The following is a 23,489-nucleotide window of genomic DNA, read 5'->3' as shown; positions in this document are numbered from 1 at the left end:
AGAAAAATAAGCAGATAGAAAGTTCCTTGCCTTTACAAAGTGAGTAAAATCTCCAAAAAGAGACATGATTTGATCTCAGAAGTCCTGCATTCTCATCACCTCCTACCACCAAACCAAAAGGGACACAGAATGCTTGCAAATTAAAAGAAAATATTAGGAACCATTAAGACTAATCTTCAAAAAGATTATGTAGAATTGTGATGGCAAGTGCATGGAAAGCCACACATGGTTTTAAGCAGCCTATAACTTAATGGCATATTTCCTCTAAGGACAGCATTCTCTATGTGTTCCAGAGATGAAGCACTGTAACACGCTGAGCGGAGAGGTTGTGGATACCCCATTCTTGGAGACATTCAAGGTGAGGATATAGAAGTCACTGAGCAAGCTGATCTAGCTGTAGGTGTCACTCTTAATTGCGGGTAAGTTGGACTAAATGACTTTCAAGGGTCCCTTCCAATTTAAATGATTCTATGATTCTATGATTTATGCAGGGCTGTCTGAGCTGCATAAGCCTGGTTGTGACATTTTTAACAACCACAAGGGAATAGAAGAGACCTGCCTTCTGGCAGGGATGGTGGGGCCAGTTAGGGCATCAAGTAGTGGGATGTTTCTTGGTCAACAGTGGGAATTTGCAGCTCAAGTGCTTAAGGCTGCTGAGTAAGGTGCTGACTGCTGCTGGAGTATTGCTGTGAATCAGTGTTAAGAGCTGTTGAGAGGAAACTGTTCTTCATGTAAAGCTGTTCATAATCAGTTCAAAGAAGCTGCAAAATGAGCCTCCCCTAGGACAGTAGTTGAATGGATGTGGCACAGATGACATGAAGGGGACTGTTTGGTCAAGACACTCGATTTAGAAACACTGTGATTTCATTTCCAAAAAGGGAAAGCAATGCATTCAAATAAATTTCCGTCTGCCTTCTCCTCCTAGTCCCAGCTTCCCTTTCCTCCCAGACATTGGCAGCACTGACACAGAGAAAATACAACACTGGTGTGTCCGTTTGAATGAGACATTTGCTGTGGACTTTGAGGTGGAAGAGTCAAACTGATCTTTCCCACGTGCTGTCTCCATAGCCAAACCCAAATGAAGGCCTCTCTTCTTTCCCATACATGAGCACAGCCAAGGTACATAAAGCAGTATGCCAACAGAGCTTATAAATGTACTAGGAACCTCAGGTCAGACAGCGCTAGTACCTAAACAACCTCAGAGGGAGTTGTATGTGTGCAATGTATTCAAATACACCATTTACTTAGTTTCAATCAAATATTTCTCTCCAGGGTGTAAAGCATTAGGTAAAAGCTGCAGTAGTGCCTTGAGCACTCAGTTTCTCTAACATAAACCAGACCAGCCTCTTTGGGATTTTTCTAATTGACAGGAAAGTGATTAAACAGAGAGTGATGAGGCAGGAAGTGCCCTAGGTGTTAAATACTTAAAGCTGGTTTGTGCCATTGCATGTAAATGTAATCAATGCTCTGTATCATTATTTAAACACTATAATTAAATTTGGAAATTCAGGTGCTTAATGTTCCCTCTGGCTCACAGCCAGAAAAAATGTGGTCAAGGGAGAGTGGGCCAACAATCACCAAAACAGCTCAGATGCGTTTGGAGATTCGAGAAATTCCAATGTACTAATTGAAACCAGCGGCCTTAAAGAGAGGCCCAATCGATCTCAGGGAGATGAGTGAGTCCTGTTCCCTTTTTGTGCTCTTTTGGAAAGATGATTTCTAGTACTCTGTGCTTCCGTCTTAAAGATCTCTCCACAGTGAATTGTTGTACAGACATGTACAAAATGTACAAAAGATCTTTCTTGCATGGATCATCAACAGCAGCACCTGCTTGTGAACCTCACTGCTGCTCTCAAGATGCTGTGGCAGCCCCACTTACCCCCCAGTACCTGAATGACTAGATGGTCTAAAATACTATGCTAATTAAGGCTTTTTTTTTTTTCTTGTGTCAGTACAGCCATGACAACACACTAGATGGGGAGCAATATGTCACCTTCTCTGGACACTGATTTCTTCAGAAGGCATTTTCCTGCAACATGAATATTGGGTTCAGGTCTCCATTTTTAATGTGACAGAGTTCGGGAATGATGGTAAGATTTCTGCCAAAAATGACTACAGTAATCTTAATTCCATATAGGCAGCCTAATGCCTGGAGACTGACAGCAAGGAAATCTATACCGGAAATGAATTTCCATTGACAAAGCTTAATAGGTTGTCATTGACAAGGCCTTCAGTCACTTTGAAGAATTATAGGGAAAATAGGGCCATCAGTAGTTTTCAGTGTGTTGTCCTACCCTTCTTGCAGTCAGAGAGATGAGTACTCATTCAAGCTGCATTTTTCTTAGCATATTTTAACAGGTAGATCTGTCTTTGACATTCCCTTCTAGCAAAGAAAAAAAAAGATAAAAAAACTACAATGTGAATTGCAGAAAGATACCTTCAAGCGTATCATAAAGATGAGATTTCCTACTAAAGATGATCTTTAGTGAAGTTTCTGTGGTACGTGCAAACAGTGTTAATGTGAAATAAGGTCTGGATCTCTTTCAGATGCTCTCTTATCTAAAATAAGCAGACATAAATAGCTCATTCCCATTGCCACCTTCCTTCACAAGTAGTGCCACTGAAATCAGCAGTAAGGCTGGCAAAACCAGACTGCGTAATCCTGCTTTCTGAGAGAGTTTTGGTTCTGCATGATACTACGTATATCCTGCAAAGCATTGGACTTGGGGCCAATTAAGACTTTGCAGAATCAAACTGATAATTATCAGGCTTTGATTAGTGTCACCTCCTGGGAATAAAGCTTCTGTTTTAACTTTTGATCTGGTAAGTAATTTCCCTAACTTTTTCTCATTGCAGCTACTTAAATGAAGTCATTAAATAACTTTGACATACAGATTTATGATTTTCTCACACTTTATTGGAGGTGGTACTAATGGCTTTTGGGGCATATTAATTAACCCAAAGATTATTTTACCTTCTCCAGACACAAGCAAATTCTAAACCTGATTTTTAGATACATTTCTCTGCTTGCTTAAACATCTAAGTGTAACTTCCATATGTTGGTCAAAACATTTGTATGCAGTATTTGATAATTCCTACGTTTCTGTAGCATAAACTAGACAAACATACGTGCGTCTGTGTCCCTTACATAGAATCACAGAATCATAAGGGTTGGAAAAGACCACTAAGATCATCTAGTCCAACCATTAACACATCATCTCATGTCCATCACAGATGCTACCATTAGTTCTAAGGCATGACCTTCTACACTGAACATCTTGAAAAAGGCAGCAACCATACAACAGAAAAAGTCAGGCTTACAATAGTATTTTGAGGCTGGGGTAGTGTGAATGTAGGATCAGTCTTTTCGGTGCTACTGAGGTTCTCAGCAGTGGTGGCTGTGGTGAGCGAGCCATCCACAACCTGCTCCACAAACCAATACTGACTTGGCAGTATTTGCAGTTAGAAAGTTGCTGAAGTGCACATTGATCTGGCAGACACAGTGAAATTTCAGAGGTTTGGGTCTGAAACCTTTGGGGATCTCAACTTATGAATTAGGTGATTCATCTAGGAAGGAGGATAACTAGTTACTTTAAATGGAACATTCTTTTAGGAGATCATGTGGATGGGAAGTAGCTGGCACAGGAGAACATGTCATCACCAGCTTACTTTACAGCAGATAAAGACAGCAGTACATACATGTGTCACCTCACACTGTGGCTGCTCTAATGAAAAGGTCTTTAATGCCATACTTGTTGTGAGGGAGATGAACCTTTCCTAGCTTAAAATGAATCAAGTGTTTTTCTTTTTTTATTTTTGGCAAGAGAGGAATTCTAAACAACTGCACAGATACAAATTGAGCTTCTTTTGCTGCAAATAGAGAGTTTCCATCTCCAGGCCCTGCTCTCTGGCATACTTCATATGCACCAATACTATGAAAAAAAATTACCTAGAACAAAGACTTTTTTTTAAATGCAGATGCCTAATTAGCTACTGACTGTTATTTTTCTCTTAGATGTCTTTTCAGGAGATTGATGATAATGAATATTTGCTGAATCCCTCTTATCCCAAAGAACATTCATTCCAATACTTCACATCCAAAACCATAACCCACAACATACTGTTGGTTGATTTCTGCTTTCAAGTGTAGCCCCTGCCTCTGCTTTGGGGAAAGGTGCACTGATTTCTTTTGGTACTTCCATGTCTGCTTTGATTCATATGTAATTTGTGGTGGCTTTCAAGTCTTGAGCTAACTTACTTCCATGCATATTCCACAAAGCAAACAGCGTTTGTAAGCCAGTTGTACAAACTTTGAAGAGTTCTACTTCTTAAAACTGTTTGATGGACTGCAATGTATTTGTATAATAAGATATGGTGTGCACGTTGTCACAGACCATGCTTAATGGAATGGAAGTAAGTTTATAATCCCACTGTGAACATCAGCAACAGCTGTGTTTGCAGGCTACAAGTCAGAAAAATCAACTGAAGCAAAACATATGCTGCCAAAAAAAGGAAAGTTGTCTGCTGACAGTCAGCCATTGTATTGCAGTGGGAAGCAAGGAGGCACAGTATTGTATGCTTATATTGAGATGAAAACAGGGAGCCAACAGATATCTGTCTGTGTAAAAATTTTCTGGAACGTAACTGCTTTTAGCAGAGCTCCAGTTCATTCTCCTTCTCAATTACATTCGTTTAGTCTTTTTCTGCCTCTGCCAGAGACCTTTCAGTCTTCTCTGAGCACTCAGGAGTGAACTGTCACTGGACACTTAAGGAAGACAGCTCAAGCGTGTCTTCACATCTCTATTTTATCTGCCTTTGGCAATAACCTTCACATTAATTTTTCTCATAATTCTTTTTAATCATACCGCACTGACATTATAACCCTCCAAAATTTGGTAGAAAGTCTTCATATCACACTACATAGTTTCCCAGTAATTGAAATATGGTACTGAAATAGAAACTCAGGTGATAAGTGCACTGAGACATCTGAGTCTAGGAGAATATTCTTTTTCATAACATGTTTTGGCTATACAATCTCTGAAAGACAACTGATGAAGCCCCACTATCACAACAGTGGTAGCTGAACACTTTACCAAAAGGTCAGGTTTTCTGTAGAATTGTTTTTACAAACACTTTCAGCTGTTGTCACATATGTTGAGCACGCTTGGGAGAGGCTTGGCAGGACACCGGAGCTTTTTGTGCCAGATGATATGGCAGATCTCTTAAGAATGAATTATTCATAATGATGTTGCGACCTTTCAATAATATCCCCAGTTTCAAAAATAAACTTTAATCCTTTTTAATAAGTCTCCCTTGTTTATTCTGAACATCTTTTCCATTTAAGTCAAGAACAGAGAACCTAAAACTTCAATTGCTGAGGAAATTTTTTTTTTTTTTTTCTCTCATCATTCCCCAGTCTCTTTTTTCTTTTTTCATTAATAAGCTCATGAAATTAAGAAGCTATCCCATATTCCTTTCACAGAACATACCGGTAATATCACCTTCAAAGGAAAAAAGCCACTGTGGCCCTATATAACTTAACTTCCTACAGAATCTTATTAATTATACGCATTTTCCTTTTGGGAAATTATTACCCAATTCTTGCATCATAAGACAAGAAATGTAAGATGTGATAATACTGATTCATTTCTACAGATACTTTCCTTCATACAACGAAGATCTCTTTCATTCCCAATCTTCTCTCAACAGCTTAATATTCAATAGCTCTTCCATCCTCATTAGTAAACAATAGATCTTTGAATTTTACCCTCCTCTAGTAGTATTACATTTTTCAAATGTAAAAATTATCTCAGTATCCTGGTTTCTAATCTGAATTTGGATGACTTTTCTTGTTTAGGCTTCTGGATGGGTACAAAGCTTTTCTCATATTATTTCATTTTTCTTGTATTTGAATTTGTAAACAAAGGGCTTGTAAATCACCCCCCAGTATGCAGAGTATCTTTTAAATCATTGCCATGATACCTTGGGCTTCATCTAATTAAACCATACTCAAATCAGAGATGTGTTTCTGTTTTATCTTTCGTTGTATAGTGATATTCTTTTCTAGACTTCCTGGGTTGCTCATAAAATCATGCAAAAATTCTAGAAAGAATGGTGGGAGGATTTACCCTGTGAGTTTACATGCGGACTGATCCCATGCGCTGTCAGTAGAATGATGCCTTGTGATTTCAGTAGGCTTTTGATTAAACCTGATGCATTCAACTCTGTAGTTCTCTGAATTCTCAGATCAAGTCCTTCTTTTACTTCTCCTCTTCAATAGCTTAAACATGGGCAAGGGCAAAAAATGTTATTCTTTTTATAAATTCCACAGAATAGAGAACAATGAGAAAAAAAGAGAGGGAGAGAAACCCAAAACTGCTCATGTCAGACATAAAGACCTGGAGTCTGTGCTTCTCTCCTAATGTGAATACAACTCTTTCCATGGAGCTCATACTCTTAAATCTCTCTTGATTCTCAAATCAAGAGATGACTTCTGTCTTATCATACTCCTTGATGTCACTGAATCACTTAGGTAAAACAGCTTCACATCCTCTTGAGATGTGAATGTACATATACCTCATCTCTCAAGACACTGAATCAGTCTGTGATCAAGAGAAATTACGATGTCATTTGAAATACATACAGCTTTCTACTTATCATCACAGAGTGAATTTAAATAAAGATTTTTTGTCCGAAATGGAGAGCATTATTTCTTACAGTCCTATTCCAGACACAGCTAAAGAAAACAGTGCTAGTTCTTGATTCTGACTGGGACTTGTAGCTGGCCTCAGAAACTTGAATACTGCAATGTTGAATATTTGGTACCTATCTATGAGGCACCTTCCTACTTAGTGTATTTCATGGTGTTCAGGCATCATACAAGGCTTGGGTAGTGTTTGATGCTGATGAACAAGAATCACAGATGTCCACATGCTGTGCAGAGAGCTCTTGAACTTATTCAGTGAAATGCTATGAGGGGAAGGCTTAAACTCTCTGACCCCTTAGCAATCCTCAACATTTACTGCCGTATATTCATGCCTTGCAATGCTTCTTATTCCCTTTTTCATAATCTAGGGACAAAAGTGTTACTGCATCTCAAGTTGTGCTCCTTTGATAATCTTCCATTTTGCCTGGGTAACCTCAAGATCTCTAATGACACACAAGATTTTTGCATTTACATGACATGAAGGTTCAGATCAGACAGATAATAGGTGTGACCATGGCCCTTGCAGATTTTATTGGTACCATAATCTCTCTCCTGATGGTTGAACTGCTCTTCTGCTGCACTGGGAGAAGGGAACATCCAGTTCTAGTTTTAGGATCACAGGTTGAAGTCAGCTTCCTGAGAAGGTTAAGCTAAGAACTCAGATTTCTCCTGACCATGGTCCTCTTCATCTTGGGTAAAGTCTTTACCTACTAACACTTAAATAAAGAGATAAAACATCATTCTTTCTAGTTACCTTCTTTGAGAATCTTCTTTCCAGCATTTGGAAGATGTGGACCTTTACTGGTCATGGTCAAAAAAATCATGAATCATTATGCCTTCAGTTTTGGAAACTTTGTTGTCAAGCCTACATGCCTCAAAACCTTCCATTTCAATGACTTTTTTTTAACTTTTTTTTAAAGAAGGAAAAAGCCCTGCAAAACTGCTTAAAGCAGAATTGTTCCTAGTATCAAAATTCTGTGTGGTATAAATATCAGCACAAGCATCTGCATTATTCATATATATGCTTAAAAGAGGAGTGGAGACATATTCATTCAAGAGCCTGTGATACTTGTATAACACATATCTCCTCTTGGATTTCATGTATTATTCCCCCTTGCACTTGACCTATTTAAGTCAAAGTTCACTTGACCTTTGCACTGAATATGCAGCCAGTGCACAATTATTTTTGGCATATTTTGGCATATCTGTTAAGAATGAGCAAAACTCAGAAATTTCATATGAAAGTTGACAGTGTATATACTACAGTCACCTATATTCTGAAGGTATTCTCTTCTTTACAATACTGCTGTAAAACTAACTAAGCTAACCTCATCAAATACCACCATCAGATTAAGAAAAAGATATAACCACAATGCTTGGTCCATTCAGACTCATTTATATTTCAGCACCACTATTTCAGAGAGAGAGAGAGAGAAAGCTTCTCTGCATTGGTAGAAGCTAATTAATAAACCAATTAAAAACCTGATTAAACAAAACACCTTGCCTCCTGCTCTCATAACCAACTTGATTCACCAGCGATTGCTTTATAAATGAGGATGCATTTTAATATTCATGTGATTTGTTGATGAAGTTGTTTACGCTTTTTCTGCATTCTGCATTCTTAAAAATATTCTCATTTCTGCAACTTCTTTGGAGCCTATCATCTCAAAAAACAGCCTGTTCAGAGCCTGTCTTTCAGTGTGCTGAGTGCTCCTCTTAAAACCACTTGAACCCTCAGTTCAGTGAGCTCAGGGACATTTTGTGGAGCTCTACTCATGCTCAGCACAGCACAGAACATCCAGTTTTCTTGCTTTAATCTTTTACTCCTTCCTCACTTTTCTCTCCCCCCACCCTGCCTATCTTATTTTAGCTTCAACAGTGTTGCTTCAAATAACTCACCTTTTATGAATCTTATCTTCCCTGTCAAGGTACAGAGAAATGGTATCTGATATTTTTTATTGTAGAAGTAGGTGCTAGGAAATTCATCCTCAGCTTAGCAGGATCAGCACAACCTCCCATCTGCTGCAGGACCTGTTAAGGCGAGAGCCACACAGGCCTTCCTGCAAAATGCATTTGCAGTCTCATCAAAGGAAAAAGTTAAGAAGTTATTAAGAGCTGTGACTGAAATACATCTCATGCATAATATCCACCCCAAAGAACACAGATCCTACATGCAGCTGCTACTATCTCTTGAGATCTCAACTCTCAATTACACACGAGATATCCAGAGCTAAAGAACTGAATTAGACTCTCATCTTTAAATGTTTTTATACAGTTTACTGTTCATGAGTACCTTCAAGTTCTTTTCAGAAGGGCTGTGCTCAGTCTTTTGTCCTCCAAATCCCGTACCTCCACATAACACATCTCTGCCTCTGACAGTGAATACAGAGTGGAGAAAAAAATCGTGGAAATGATTTTTGTATGCTTCATTTTCACCAGGGGAATGTATCCCTAGGTGGTTTAATCCAGGAAGGGACCTGAATGGCTGCAGTAGTTCTTTTCTGCTTTCTCCAGCAATGAGTCCAAGCTCATAGGCTCATCCTTTTCCTTATCCTCCTTATTTTTCCTTATCCTCCTAATTATGCCTCATCTTCATATTTTTATTATCATTCTGCCCTGAACTCGCAGGTTTCTAATGAGACAGGCTATCAACTTGTTTTAGGCTTTGGATGCTTCATAAGGAAACAACATTTTCTTGGCATGCATAGCTGGCCATATCTATTCTGCAATGGCTTAGGTTTGTGTATGTTTTTGTGTTGGTTTATGCTATCTGAGGACATTTTTCTAAAATGTGAACACTTATTTGTGCCAAGAAACCATCAGGTATAATACCTACATCCTACATCCTCTCTGGCTGAGCTTGAAATGTTGACCTGGAAAGCTGGCTGCAAGCCATTGGTTTGTTCTTCCAAGCAGCAATGATTCCGTGAGATCAGCACAAAGACTGCAGGATTCTGGAGCTGCTCTCATTTCAACTCACAAACGATGCCCAAATTGATGGGACAGGATCTGCAGCAATCACGCTGACAGGTCTCTATCTTCTCACTTTCTACCTCTTAAATGTACATGTGCTAACAATACATAACACAACTAACCCACCACCACTCTAAGACAACAACAAAAACAAAAAAAAGCCTGTGGGCATATGAACACTCACAAGAAACAGAAGGATTCACAATTGAACAGCCTCAGTTTTAATTTAATTTTGCTGTTTTATTGGCCTGGATAATCATCTCCCAGGAAAAATTCTCAAAACTCATTGCTTGGCAGGAAGAAAACCAAACAGGGTAAAACATTAGCCAAATGTGCAGTAATGAAGACTAAGCCTGTCTTGGCAATGAGAAGGAACAGATGACCAAAGAAACCTTTTCTATCTCAGGCCACTCTGGTTTAATAACTGTTGACTGCCAATAGCTTTTTTCATCCAAAAAACAGTCCCAAATTTCTAAGCACAGCAAAATGCTATGAAAGAAATGAGTTAAAGGCAAAATGCTGAGTTACCTGAGCTTTGCAGTAAACATGAGGATTTTGAGATCGTCGCTTCCTTGCTCTAGAATATCTGATAAAAATACATTTGTATGCAGAAAAAAGAAATCCACAAAAATCAGAAAATGCAACATCAGAGTGCCCTATTTAGATGAAGAATCAGAAGAATTTAAGCTTTTAAATCCACAGCTCCAGATAATGCAACCTGAGTGAATGGAGCTCCTGATGCAAGAGAAGGCCCTTATCTTTTGGATAGGACTGTCATTACTAGGATGCACAGTAGGGACTTTTCTTACTTTCAGATTCTTTTGGGGACCATTATCAAGTCTTCTGTGACTGTGATTCCCACCTGTCCTGCATCCCTCGGTCCACATGTCCAATTAGGAAAATCTGTATGAAATGGAAGGCTGAAGATGCCTTGACTGACATATAGGATGATGAAAGTGCTAAGAATGCCCGTGTTGCACTTGAGCACATGCAAATAAGAGGAGTGAGGTTTCTTCTAATATATTCTGTGAAGAAGACAAGGTGGGTGTGAGCTGAAGTGGCTGGGGAATGAATGTGTCTTCTATCTTCTTCCTAGATATTTACCAGTTGCTCTGTTTGGCACTGAAAAGAAGGAATAAATTTATTGCAGACACACATAGCCTCTTATTTGTCATCAGAAGCTGGAATGGAAAAATTCCTGCGTGCTAGAAAACATGTAAAAAGATACAAAGTCTCCACTGTCTATGTCAGGGGAGTGCATGAGAAATACAAGTTCATGAGCCATGTCTCTTTTGAAGAAATATGTGTTTGTATTTGCAAAATACAAGATTTACAAAGTGAAAACAAATGATGAGCTTCCATCAGTACACTGTTCAAATCTGGAACATGTCTGTGGTGGGACTGCTGCTGAAGGAGTCCCTCTTTGGATTTTGGAACTGGTCTCCAAAACCTCCATGCTACTGCTGCTGGGTTAGGCAACATGGAGGGACTCCAAAGTTTAGAAATCATTTATCTTGGATAGTTGATCCTGGGAATCAACAGCAAAAGCAAACAAGCAGTGTGCATTGAGCTTTGAGATGATGTCACAGTAGTCCTCAGCATCATAAACTGCAGCTTGTCTTCCTGGCAGCTTTTAGAGGAATTTTAAGTTTCTAAAAGCTGTGCATTGCCTTCATGACTCCCAGGGCAATCCATTAGTGTTTCCCAAAGTTGGATTAAAACAGAAAGGAATGGATTGGCTACACCGTAGCCTATGTGAAAAGGATGCTGTGCTGTCTATGTGTATAACAGTAGATTCACTGTTGTCTGTAATACAAAATCTATAGCAGCACTCACATTTGAATGTACAATGGAAAAAGTCATGTATAATCATGAGTCATGGCTTACATCTCTTAATGCTTCACTATGCTTATTTTATCTCAACATAATGAGTCAAAGAATCTGTAAGATGTTTTTCTCTTGGAATAAATTCCCAAAAATCATTTATATGAACTATTTCCTCTTTTCAGCTGTGATCATTCTAAGATCATGTATTACAGAATACTTGCCTTCTCCAAATTAATTGCAAAAGTCATTCAACTCTGTCTGTTTGGGCCACTGACAACTGTGAAATCCCCAATCTACAGATGGCACAATTAGTACACAAAGGATATTTTAACAGACTGAAAAATAGACAAATTAAACAAATTTTCTCTTAAAAAGTTTGAGAAAGCATTTCTTAAAGAAACAGGAGATTTTTGTATTTGCTTTGTCTCCAAAGAAGTATTTATTGTCTACAGCGTTAAAAAAGAAAATTTACACTGAGAGAAGGTTTAACAAGCAGTATCTTCAAAACAAGGAAGAGCAGATTTCTATCAAAACATTGAACAGAATATATACAGCAGAGCTATTTTTATTTCTGAAGACTTTTCAATCAATTTTGTCTCTGACTTTAGTGTGCAGTTTTGCTTGGAAGAGTGAATAAATACCATGAGACTTTCTTATTTAGCTTGTTTTCTCACTGTGTGTATGCAGAGTCTCATCTGCTTAATGCCCAAAAGCTGATCTGTTTATCCCGTGGTGCTGGCAATCAGGGAGATGGAAATGGGCTTAATTCTGGACTATGCATCAGTGATTGGAGTCATAATTAAACTGTAAGTTCAAACAACTTTGGGATATGAGTCACCAGGATAGAGTTATGAGTATACATTTGAGGAAGAAATTACAAGTCAAATGAAGAAAGAGAAGGGAAAAAGCAGTAATGGAACATTAATCCCGATTCTGTTGGAGAATCCAAGGAAACAGCAACTTCAAAGCCACTGGAGATGGGGCGTGGAGGGAAGTCCCTGACACAAGAGCTGTCTCAGATCAGCCCATAGACACACAGATTATGAACTCTCCTTGTCTATCAAGCCCAATTCTGGGGTCAAAGGTGTGAGAAAGTTCAGGAGGCATCATCCCTAAATCTGGGTGGCAATAGAGAATTTTGCTGGAGTTTTTTTATTACAACCAATCTAGCTTTAAGCTGTTCTCAGAGGTTTCTGGCATCTTCCCCAAAACCCAAGTAGAGCAGAGTTGGCATTGGTGCTCTGGGCCTCCACACCTGGCAATCTGCTCTAGCAGAAAAATCAGGGCTCGAGCAGCTAAGAAAACACCCCAGCCCTGTCTTCAAGCCCATGAAGGGAAGGAAAGGCCATTTAAGATTTAAAAAAGAAATAAATGTTTCACTAAACTTAATGAAATTAATGTTTATCTTTGAAAATGAAAAACACAGTTACTCATTGCTTGTAACTGAATATTACTCTCCAGAAACAATAACAAAACTCCACGTAAATCTGAAATATTATCTTTCATAGGAGAATATCTCACAAATCTGATTTTCATGAGGGAAAATAAGCTCCTTAAGCAAGTTATTCTTGTTATCTGAGTGGAAGTGGTGTAAAAAGATTTTCTGAAACTCGAGGGATTGAGCTGAAGTGGGAGTTTTAATAAAAGGAAGTTCTGACATTTCAGTCAACTGCTTCAAAAGCGGTTTGGCAAATCTTTAAAAAGCCTCCATTAAAATGTCCATCAGCTGCATTAATGTTTTAAACATATCCCATATTTTCATAGCAGCATGTGACTGTATGGCAAAAGGGACTTATGAGCAGCAGGTCCCATCTGTGTGAGTGGAAAGGAGACATATGCCAGGTGATTCCCTTCGTTCAAGCCCTGTAATTTTTCAAAGGAAGATTATTATTCTCTCCACTCACTTGGAGAGACATTAAAAAAATCCCTGTTTCTTGTCAAATTAAAACTAGATTTTCCAAAAGGAAAAATAAAAGATACAATCCATATCAAAGCTGGTGAAATCGTACTTGACTTGGATTCAAATCTTGCATTTTAATTTGGGGTTTTTGACACACTTAAAGAACTTATTTATCTCATTTATCTAAAGGGAGACTACAAGCAGGAGGGGAGTCAACTCTTTACAAGCGTACATAATGGCAGGGCACAGGGAAATGGTTTTAAGTTGAAGGAGGAAAGATTTAGATTGGATGTCAGATGGAAGTTCTTTACAGAGAGAGTGGTGAGGTGCTGGAACAGGCTGCCCAGAGAGGTTGTGGATGCCCCGTCCCTGGAGGTGTTCAAGGCCAGATTGGATGGGGGCCTGGGCAGCCTGGTCTAGTATTAAATGGGGAGGTTGGTGGCCCTGCATGTGGCAGAGGGGTTGGGTCTTGATGATCCTTGAGATCCCTTCCAACCCAAGCCATTCTATGATGCTATGACTTTATGATCTCTCTTTCTCTCTTTTTTTTTTAGTGAAAATTATTTTTAAACATTCTGCTTTTAATAAAATGTCTCAAAATAAATCCCAGTTAAGAAAGTCAAAATAAAACATACTGACTTGATGATCCTTTTGGTCCTTTCCAACTCGGGTTATTCTGTGACTCTATGATTCTAAGCAACATACTTGCAATGAGAAGAGTGAGAGACAGATTGTCAGCGGTTTACAGGCTTGTTCAGCCCGGTTCCATGACCAGCGGGGCAGAGGGATCCGCAGATCCGCGCCTCTGGAAAAGAGAAACAGGGGACCCCAAAATAATTAAAAACAGCAGCAACAATCTGAGGAGAAACAAACTAATTTACTAAATATATTATCAGAATGCAAGATAGCACACTATAATACAATATAATCAGAATCGAAGCTAATAAATCAAATATAATGAGAGAGAGAATGTCCAAAAGGTGGATAGACCTCACCACAACGCTGAGGTGAGATGCGCAGTCCAGTTGAGCAGCAGGGAGACGGGAGCAGCGCCCACGATGAAGAGCAGGCGAGAAAGAGCACATCAGGTGACCTTGCCAGGAGTTAAACCTCCTCTCCCTGACTGCAAAGTCCCCTGGGGAATTTAGTTCTTCTTCTCTTCTGGGCAGGTACCCAAGACTTGAGCATTAACGGTCAAACTTCCAGTGTCCCACATGATGCTATATGATGTGGAATACCGAAAACCAAGAATCACAAAACTATGACACAGATGTGGAGATACAAGATAGAGTGCAATAGCAAAGAAAGGCTATAATGGGGAAAAGAAACATAATAATTTTCACAGTGAAATGGGAGACTGAACTCCATGACTGCCTGTATCACTCTTGGCAGAGCTTCATATGTTCAAGGACAGCACATGAGGCATGGACCTGAAGAGTGACAGACATGGGGTTTCAAGATGCTCAGAGTCATAATTCAGTTGTACTTTGGGGAGTAAAGGTAATCAAACATGGTTTATTTTACCTGCAAGAGCTCTTCATGTAACACGTGTACCTTAGTGTACTACTGCAATGGAGATCAGATTCATTCTCACATCTTCCTGTGTTTAAAGTTAATAATTGTCCAAATTTTTTCAAGGTTAGTGGAAATATAAAGTGCATCAGTGGGACATAAGGACAGTTTGTACATTCCACTTTGATATTTAGAAGTGAAAATTATTTTTAAGGCACTCTGTTTCTAAGTTTGTGAGACAGAGCTTTAGAAAGCATCAGCTATCTGATCTTCAAGAAACTGCACAGGAAACAAAAAGTTGTAATACATTGCTCTGATCTCCAACTGTGTAACAACTTGTTTATGGCTGTATGTTCAATCATTTTATTTGCCCTTTAGGAAATTTTCAATGATAAAACTTTAAAAAACTAGACTAAAAGAGTTTTAATTTGTGGCAAGATCCCAAAACAGCAATCAGATGATTGATTGTGAATCCACAACATCAGTTGAAATGTCTGATGGACAGCAGCCTTCATCAACTGTCCCATGATAAGCATAAAAATGACTCAGGGAACATAGGCCAAGGTAAGATGCAGGGAGCTTAGGTGTCAAAAAAATATCTGAAAGGATGTAGCATCAGAATGACACTAGAAATGTAGAAAATGAAAGAGAACTGCTCACCCTCCTTTCTTTATTCCTGTCTGCAAAAGAACTACATTAAACAACCCCAGGGAAATCTTAACATCAGAGGTAAATGGATATTCCTGCTGCCAACTGGATTTGGTTAAATTCCTGCTGGAGTCACTCAAGTTAAATCTCTTCTTTAATTTCAAGGAAAATAAAGTGTTACTTAATGGAAAGTATGGCATCCTTCCTGTTCTGGAACAATAACTCAATGGGCCACTCCCAGTCAAGGACAGGACTGTCTCCTCTACACAGAAAGTAAATTCTGATCTTTTTCTTTTGGAGGACTAACGGAAATATGAGATTTCTCTTCCTTATTCTGGAAACAGAACCAATATGATTGTAGGGAGCTAAATTCAGACCTTTAGCTACTCTTATAGGATTGCAGTGCTGATAACTGAGTTGGTAAATGATGCTGATCCTCAGAAGCCTTCAGTTTGCAGATCTAGATGTCCTGGTTCATCTGGAATCCTGTATTTAGGGTATTTTTCTTGTAAATGATTTATGAACAAGAGGCAACATATCTCATAACTATATAAGTCTGGTAAGATTCTTAACTGTCTAGTTTACAGATTTATTGTTTTTACTACAACCGCTACATATAGATGTGCAGTGTTTCCTTTCCTTCAACAGCTCATAAACAGTGAGTATCAACTTTCTTGTTCTTTTGGTTTGTAATGTTAAAGGAAAATTATTTTTCCAATGCTACCCTTTAAATAGGTAGCACAACCTGAAACCTGAACAGCAGCTGGAAATTTGTTTTTATTCCCATCAATAGAACCAGTATTTTATTTTACAATAAAATTTAAAAAAAGAAAGTTTCCACAGAATATTTTGAAGAGTTGGTTTTTCCCTTACACACAGAGATTTTTTGTCATTTTATTTGGCTTTGTTCACTGAAAATACAATTATCTTTAAGAAGTATTCCAATGGGGAGCATTAACCTAACGTGTTCTGAGTTCCTTGCCAGATCTCAAAGCTGACAGATCACAAAAGTTCACTCCTGAGACAGGGGTTTCCTTTCAGCTTATTATTTTAATACCCCACCAGCAACAGCTCTACCCATTTTGGAGCTTTAGTCAAGATATGAGAAGGGCTTGAATTTGATAACTGACCACCTATGCAAACATGGCTTTGTGCAGTGAATTTGAAAGATTTTCAGAAGAGATCCTCTGAATTGAATTCCCTTAACTTCCACATTCAAATGTTCCCTAATGTGAGTCTGGTCACAGACAACATAAATGCTGGCTGTAGCTTCCACTAAGAAAAAGAGAAAAAACTTGTAATCAATGGACCAGTAATTTGCCTCCTTCCTAATTATGTGTGTTGCCAGTCTCAGATAAATACTATCAGATGATAAAAATAAACATGTATAAATTTCGAGTGTGGTTTATTAAATGTACTCCTCTAGATTTTGCAATCTCTCTGAGTGTGATGAAGCACCAAGACTCTTGGTTCTAATTAACCAGAAATGATCAGGGAGGTAAGAGCTTGGGAAACCTTATCTCAGTCCAGTAACCCTCAGAATGGATAGCAACCCATTTTTGCTTTATTAGGGAAAATTAATGCTGCTTTCATTTCCTGTCCTCCTGACAATATTAAACTGCATTACAACACTTAGGGACAATGACAGCACAGCTGTAATGGGCATATCAAGAGAATTAAGCCCTGTATGGAAGCCAATTAATTTTTTGCTTTTCAAGTCAATTACTTCTATCAGAGAAATAAATATTAAATATTGCCTGTTCTGTGCATAACAAATGAATCCCTTAAAAAAGAACAGAGGAAAAACAATAGCAAGCTAATATACTTTGAAACAGCATAAACCAATGTTTCTCTTTATCCTTATCTCTACAAAGGAAGACAGGAAGCTCTCTGCTGCTGCTGTCTAGATTACAGGAGAGAAGCATGGAGAAAGACGGTAGAATACAGGTATAGTACCATTCCACCAGGCTTACTGCAGGGGAAGTTGTCTTTTGCAGCAAAGAAAAAAAATCTCTACTCTGATTGATCAAATTTATAACATAAGGAGTAGGTTATAGTATGCTTTGTATACTATAGTATACAAATACATACATATACAAAGTATATAGTATGCTTTGTATACTGTGTAGATATGCATAAGGGAGTGATCATAGGGTAATATGATCATTCAGACTGGAAGAGACCTCAAGACATCTTTCATCTACCTTCCTGCTTAAAATAAGATCAGCTTCAAGTTAGGTGATCATCTGGTCCAACCTTGAATGCCTTTTAGGATGAACATAGCAAAAACTTTCCCAGCAACTTTCTGTACTGCTTGACTGTCCTCATGGTAAACTGCTTTTCCTCACATCTGGCCATCTCTCTTCTTTCAATTTGTTCCCATTGGCTCTCATCTTCCCACCACACAGTACTGAACATCTTGGCTTTATCTTCTTTATGACCTCCCCATAGATAGTAGGGGTTCATAGAAATGCAAAATTCCTCCTCTGGTCTGAACACTTCCCAGTGCTTCAAATTCTGTTCCCTGGGCAAGTGCTCCATCTCAGTGAACCTCCACTGAACTCAATCCAGTAAACCAAGGGAACAAAACAGGATTAAATATCTAGGTGTAGTCTGGTATGTGTTGAGGAGAGGGGAATAATTCCTTTGATTTACAAGCCATGTTGTTATAGCTCAATTATATGTTATATATACAATATAGCTCAATTATATACAACTATATGTTGTTATAGTTGTATGACCCATTCCTCAGCCTGTCAGATCCCTCTGTTTTTTTATAAATCTACGTGTCCACCCATCTGGACAACAACATCATAACTTGGATGTAAAGAACACTTTGGCAGAGACTGAGAGAAAAATAAAGAGGTATAAATATGCTAGGTGTTAGATGAAGGTTCTCTTTCGTGTGCTCTCAATGGGTGTTGCAGTCTTTCATATAATAAAATAGTCACCACATGTCTGTGACTGAGTGCTAATTAATAATGTAGGAAAATCAAATACTTTGTTTTCAAAACTAGGAAAAATAATTTAGTTGTATGTACTGTCTGCAGCATTGTGCAAATAATTAATCAGATATATGAGAAAGTAAAAAAACCCAAACCATCTGTATTCTTTTTTTTTCTGTATGTTGTCTCTCCAGATCCATTTTGGATTGACAAATATTTTGGAAAATGTATGAAGTTATGTTAAATTATATTGATAACAAAATGGAGAGGAAATGGGAGATTAATGTCTTGACCTCACCACTGAAGATGTTTTGAGTGTTATTTGTGAAGCAAAGATGTCTGAGAGCAATGCATAAAATTTAAGTTCAGTTTCCTGCAAGAAAGCCCAGCAGTGTTACAGAGTGCACTACTTGTCATTTCAGTGCTGCTCAGGAAGTCTAGACTGTAGCCTGGGATGGACTTCCAAACTGACCACCAGAACTGTGAGTGGCTGGACTGATTTGTCCTGCAGCTGGACTTTCTCAACAATCTTTTAATATGTTGAGGTCCCAGTTGATTGGAAGCTGATGAACGTCCCAGTTATCAAGAAGTATAAGAAAGAATAAGCTAATGATTACAGTTCAGTGCCTGACAAGACTGTAGAGAACATTATTATAGGAGCTACTGAAAAATAAATGAAAGACAATGCAGACATTGGTCACAGCTAATAGGGGTACACAAGGGAAAACTACAGTGTAACCAACTAATATGTTTTTAGACAAGCTTATCCATCCAGGTGACTAAGGGACACCAGTTGATGTAATCTTCTTGGACTGTGAAAAATAAAAGGCTCAAAGCAAAGCATACTGGTGTATATGGAGCTTTCTATCATCTTTTATAACTGGAAATATAGTCTTGAAATTTTCTGACACTGCAAACTCAAGCCCTGGTATTTTATACATCTTATCTTCTGAAAACTGGAAAAAAAAAAAAAAAAAAAAGTAGGGGTCAGGAATCTATGATGAAAACCTGACAGAAAAGCAAAACTGAAAACAAACACAGTTAAAGTAAATATGGTAATAAAACTCAGACATGAATCTATTCTCTATTCTTCCTTCCCCTAGTAACTCCTGTAGAGAAATGATAGCACACAATTGCTTCTTTTTAAATTGGCTAAATATTTCTGAAAAATAATACTGTCCACAGGAAGTGATGTTCCAGAATATGTGGTGTACCCAATAGACATATAATCTCACTACTAAAATCTAGATATAACTCTAACCTCCAGATTGAATGCAGTGAGTCAAATCTGAGGTGCTCGTTGGGTAAGAGTGGAGGAGGTGGACTTGCCATTTCCAATTACAAATCAGTTAGTATATAATGCAGCACCTGCAAAACTGGACAGTTATTTTTTAGTCCACTGTCCCCAGACAAGCCATAACAGAATCTCTTGGTGCTTTCTCTGAGATTTTCTTCTGGTTTGTGGTGTCATCAATACCACTTCTTCTAGAGGAAAAATTCCTTTACCTATTAATATTAAATACCAGGTTGGGCAACAACGCTCCCTGTCTCGTGGAAGCTTCATCTTTTGTCTCATGAGCTCAGAATATCTCATAATGATCTTTAAATTTTACTTCTCAAAGATGATTGAAATAGGACTCATTTTCTGTACAGAAAAGGAAAGCTAATAACAATTATTACAAATAATTGGAGATATTTACAACATTCTTAATCCAGGAACCCTGAGATTCCTTTAAAACTGACAAAATTATTGAGGGTAACCCAACGCTGATTTTTTTATTATTTTTATTTTTTTGAGTATCACAAGTTAACTACTGGTAAAGCTTAACAGCATAAAACAAAAATAATGAACAATAGTAATAATTTTAAAAAATTCCAAATACCCAGTTTCATGAGTACTCAAGTTCTATCTCTACCTCACTGGTTTTGATGTTACATGGCCTCTTTCTGCAGGTGGAACTATTCTGCAGTACTTTTGGAAGAGCTCTCTCTTGCTTATGTACAACAATCCTCCAGGCATGTCACAAAAATTTAGAATGCAGTCAGGAAATTTTTAAGTGCATGTGAATTTACTTGGGTTTGGGTGTGCATCTTTGACCATAGTTCAGGAGTTTGGCATTTAAATATCTCATATGTCTCTGGTTTAACGTTTGTTGTTGTTTAGCTCTAATAAACCTGCTAAAGCTCAGAGAAATCCTAGGCCACAGCAGGTAGCAAGCTGCTATAACACTGTCAAGTTAAAAACAAATATCAGAAATAACTCATTTTAGGGAGTGTTTGCAAATTTAATCTAGCTATCATTTCATCTAGTGAACTTTAACATCACTGTGAAATTATCCTCACTTTTCTGCAATGATCATTTTTGCTAAGAAAAGTTGTCTTGAATGACTCAAATACTGGATAATGACTGAAATTTTTCTGTTTACTGTTTTAAGGATGTGTTTTGTTACAAGTAAGCTTTGAAAGAAAAAACAGCCCCTGAAAGCTTCTGTAAGATCTGCCCTTCCTGACATCAGAAATGTCATTATAAACAGCACTTGCTCTTATCCTCATTGATAAAGGTTTTCATTTTCAGTCAATAATTCATCAGAGCTAAGTAAAACATAAAATATGAATTTTTTATAAATTCATAATCAGTATGTTCATATGGCATTCATTGCTATGCTCTATACAACAGATTACAAGAAGTCCGGATTGATTCTTCTGCTCTCTCTATAAGGGAAACAAACTTAATTCCTTAAAGACACAGCTTCACAGCACACAAACAATATGTTAAATAGTAACAGTAAATGACCCACTGAGAGTTTTTGATTCTTTAAGCCCAGTCTAAAGATCTTACCACACATGAATTTTTATTTGCTTATGTCAAGCAAACTATACACTGGCCTATCATACAGGTATAATGTATTTCCCTGAAAGTTTTTCTTGTGGGCTTGAACTACAATGGTTACAGCAACACTATCCCTAAAAACGGATAAAATCCCATGGACTTGCATGAATAAATAGCACAGACAAAGTATCTCTATAAGCACAGCAACTGTCCATCAGTGAATAGTTGATCTTTTTATGCTTCCTATTTTCTGTAGTAGCTGAATCCACAATGAGAGCAACACAGTTAGAATCATAGTATCACAGAAACATAGAATCATAGAATCATAGATTCATAGAATCATAGAACTGCACAGGTTGAAAAGGACCACAGTGATCACCTAGTTTCAACCCCCTGCTGTATGTAGGGTTGCCAACCACCAGACCAGGCTGCCCAGAGCCACATCCAGCCTGGCCTTGAATGCCTCCAGGGATGGGGCATCCACAACCTTCTTGGAAAACCTGTTCCAGTGCGTCACCACCCTCTGTGTGAAAAACTTCCTCCTAATATCTAACCTAAACCTCCCCTGTCTCAGCTTAAAACCATTACCCCTTGTCCTATCACTATCAACCCTTGTAAACAGCTGTTCCCTCTCCTGTTTATATGCTCCCTTCAAATATTGGATGGTCACAATGAGGTTTCCCCAGAGCCTTCTCTTCTCTAAGCTGTACAAATCCACGTGCTCTGCACATAGTCAATGTGATGGCTTTGTATAAGGAATTTTCAGTATGTGAGAATACAAGTGGTTAAAAACGTACTATAATCCATGACAGAACAGATAGTTACACTGATATCAAAAGAGATGCCTGAGATTTCATAACCTCTGCTGCACAGCCAGGAATTGTTCTATATTCATCTCATTGACAGGGCATGATAATATCCTTAAAATCAACCTTTTAAACCTTCAAACTAACACAAAGGCATCTGAATGAGGAATGAGTGCACCATGCTGATTCTGTCACTTTAATTAGAGATTTTTCATTTAATTTCTCTCTCTACTGCATTAAGACTATACAGCCAGATGACAATATTACAGAAAGAAAACACTGCAATCCAAGACATAAGAAAAACATTGGTAATACTCTCATTGCCTGGACGTAAAATGAATCTCAAGGCAGTTAGAGGACAATAGCAATTTTAAATTTAGATATGTACAGTATACAAATTGATTGTGCTAAAGGCTAGTTTTGCCAAAGTAGTTTTAAATATTTAGATCAAATTTATTTCTTGAAGAAGAATCCTAGAAATGTCAAATTTTGGCATCAACAAGAAACTCTGGATTCGTTGCTTAGTCTACATATCTTAAATTGAAAATGCAGAAGCTTCATTTTATTCATTTATTTGTTAATTTTCATTCCCTTTTAAGATAAATTTTGAAACTAAGGGTTAAAAGGAACAGTGGAGAAGACAATAACTGATATTTTCACATAGAGGCATATTTGTCTATCTTACATTACAGAAACACCTTTTTAGCATTGGCTACAGCTACTGCATGAAATGGATCAATAGTTCTTGGATATTGCAACCAGAAGCTTAAACACCTTCTGCTCTCTGCCACAAGAGGCTTCTAGCAAACAGAGAGAACGTGCCCACAACATGCACACCTTTAAGTAAGTGTTTCTGAACTTCCAAGGGGTAGAGACTGTCTTGCACAGAACTGAAGAGTGTATGCCAGAAGCCATGGAGAGTCCTCATGGTGCAGGGTCTATGTCAAGTAATAGTGGGTAAGCTACTGTGTATGACTGATAAATGTCTGTTAGATAAAGGGGCTTTTTCTTGAAAAGGTGAAGAATTCTATTGCATTGGATTTAATCTCACAACAGTTTTGGAGTTTACCTGCTATTCCATCCTGTTATTTTTTACTTTTCCCTTATCTCATGAATCTGAATAAAGCAGTAATGAAAACTAAAAGCCTGATCAGACTGGTTGGCTTCGTTTGTGTTTTCTTTGTCTGATACACCCATGAAATCAACATAGACACTTGTCTGAGCTGTGTTACAGAACTCCACTGTAAGAGGCTAAAGCATTCACATAGTCATTTCTAAGTACAATTTATGTATATTGAAAACCTTGTTGAAAGGAATTTTATTGTGGATTTTTTATCATAGT

At 38.0% G+C, this 23,489-nt stretch overlaps 1 long non-coding RNA gene across 1 annotated transcript; it reads left to right on the top strand.

Moving 5' to 3' along the window:
* Window positions 1–2,575: 2,575 nt before the first annotated feature.
* Window positions 2,576–23,203, top strand: LOC122179354. Its single transcript, XR_006178662.1, has 3 exons — window positions 2,576–2,823; window positions 17,441–17,513; window positions 22,840–23,203. It is a non-coding gene; the product is annotated as an uncharacterized LOC122179354 (long non-coding RNA).
* The last annotated feature ends 286 nt before the right edge of the window (window positions 23,204–23,489 follow it).

This window comes from Lagopus leucura, unplaced genomic scaffold (assembly GCF_019238085.1).
Source record: "Lagopus leucura isolate 7727_CA_CO unplaced genomic scaffold, USGS_WTPT01 Super-Scaffold_100002, whole genome shotgun sequence".
NCBI classification, from domain to species: domain Eukaryota; kingdom Metazoa; phylum Chordata; class Aves; order Galliformes; family Phasianidae; genus Lagopus; species Lagopus leucura.
This window is presented reverse-complemented; position numbering and strand designations above follow the sequence as displayed.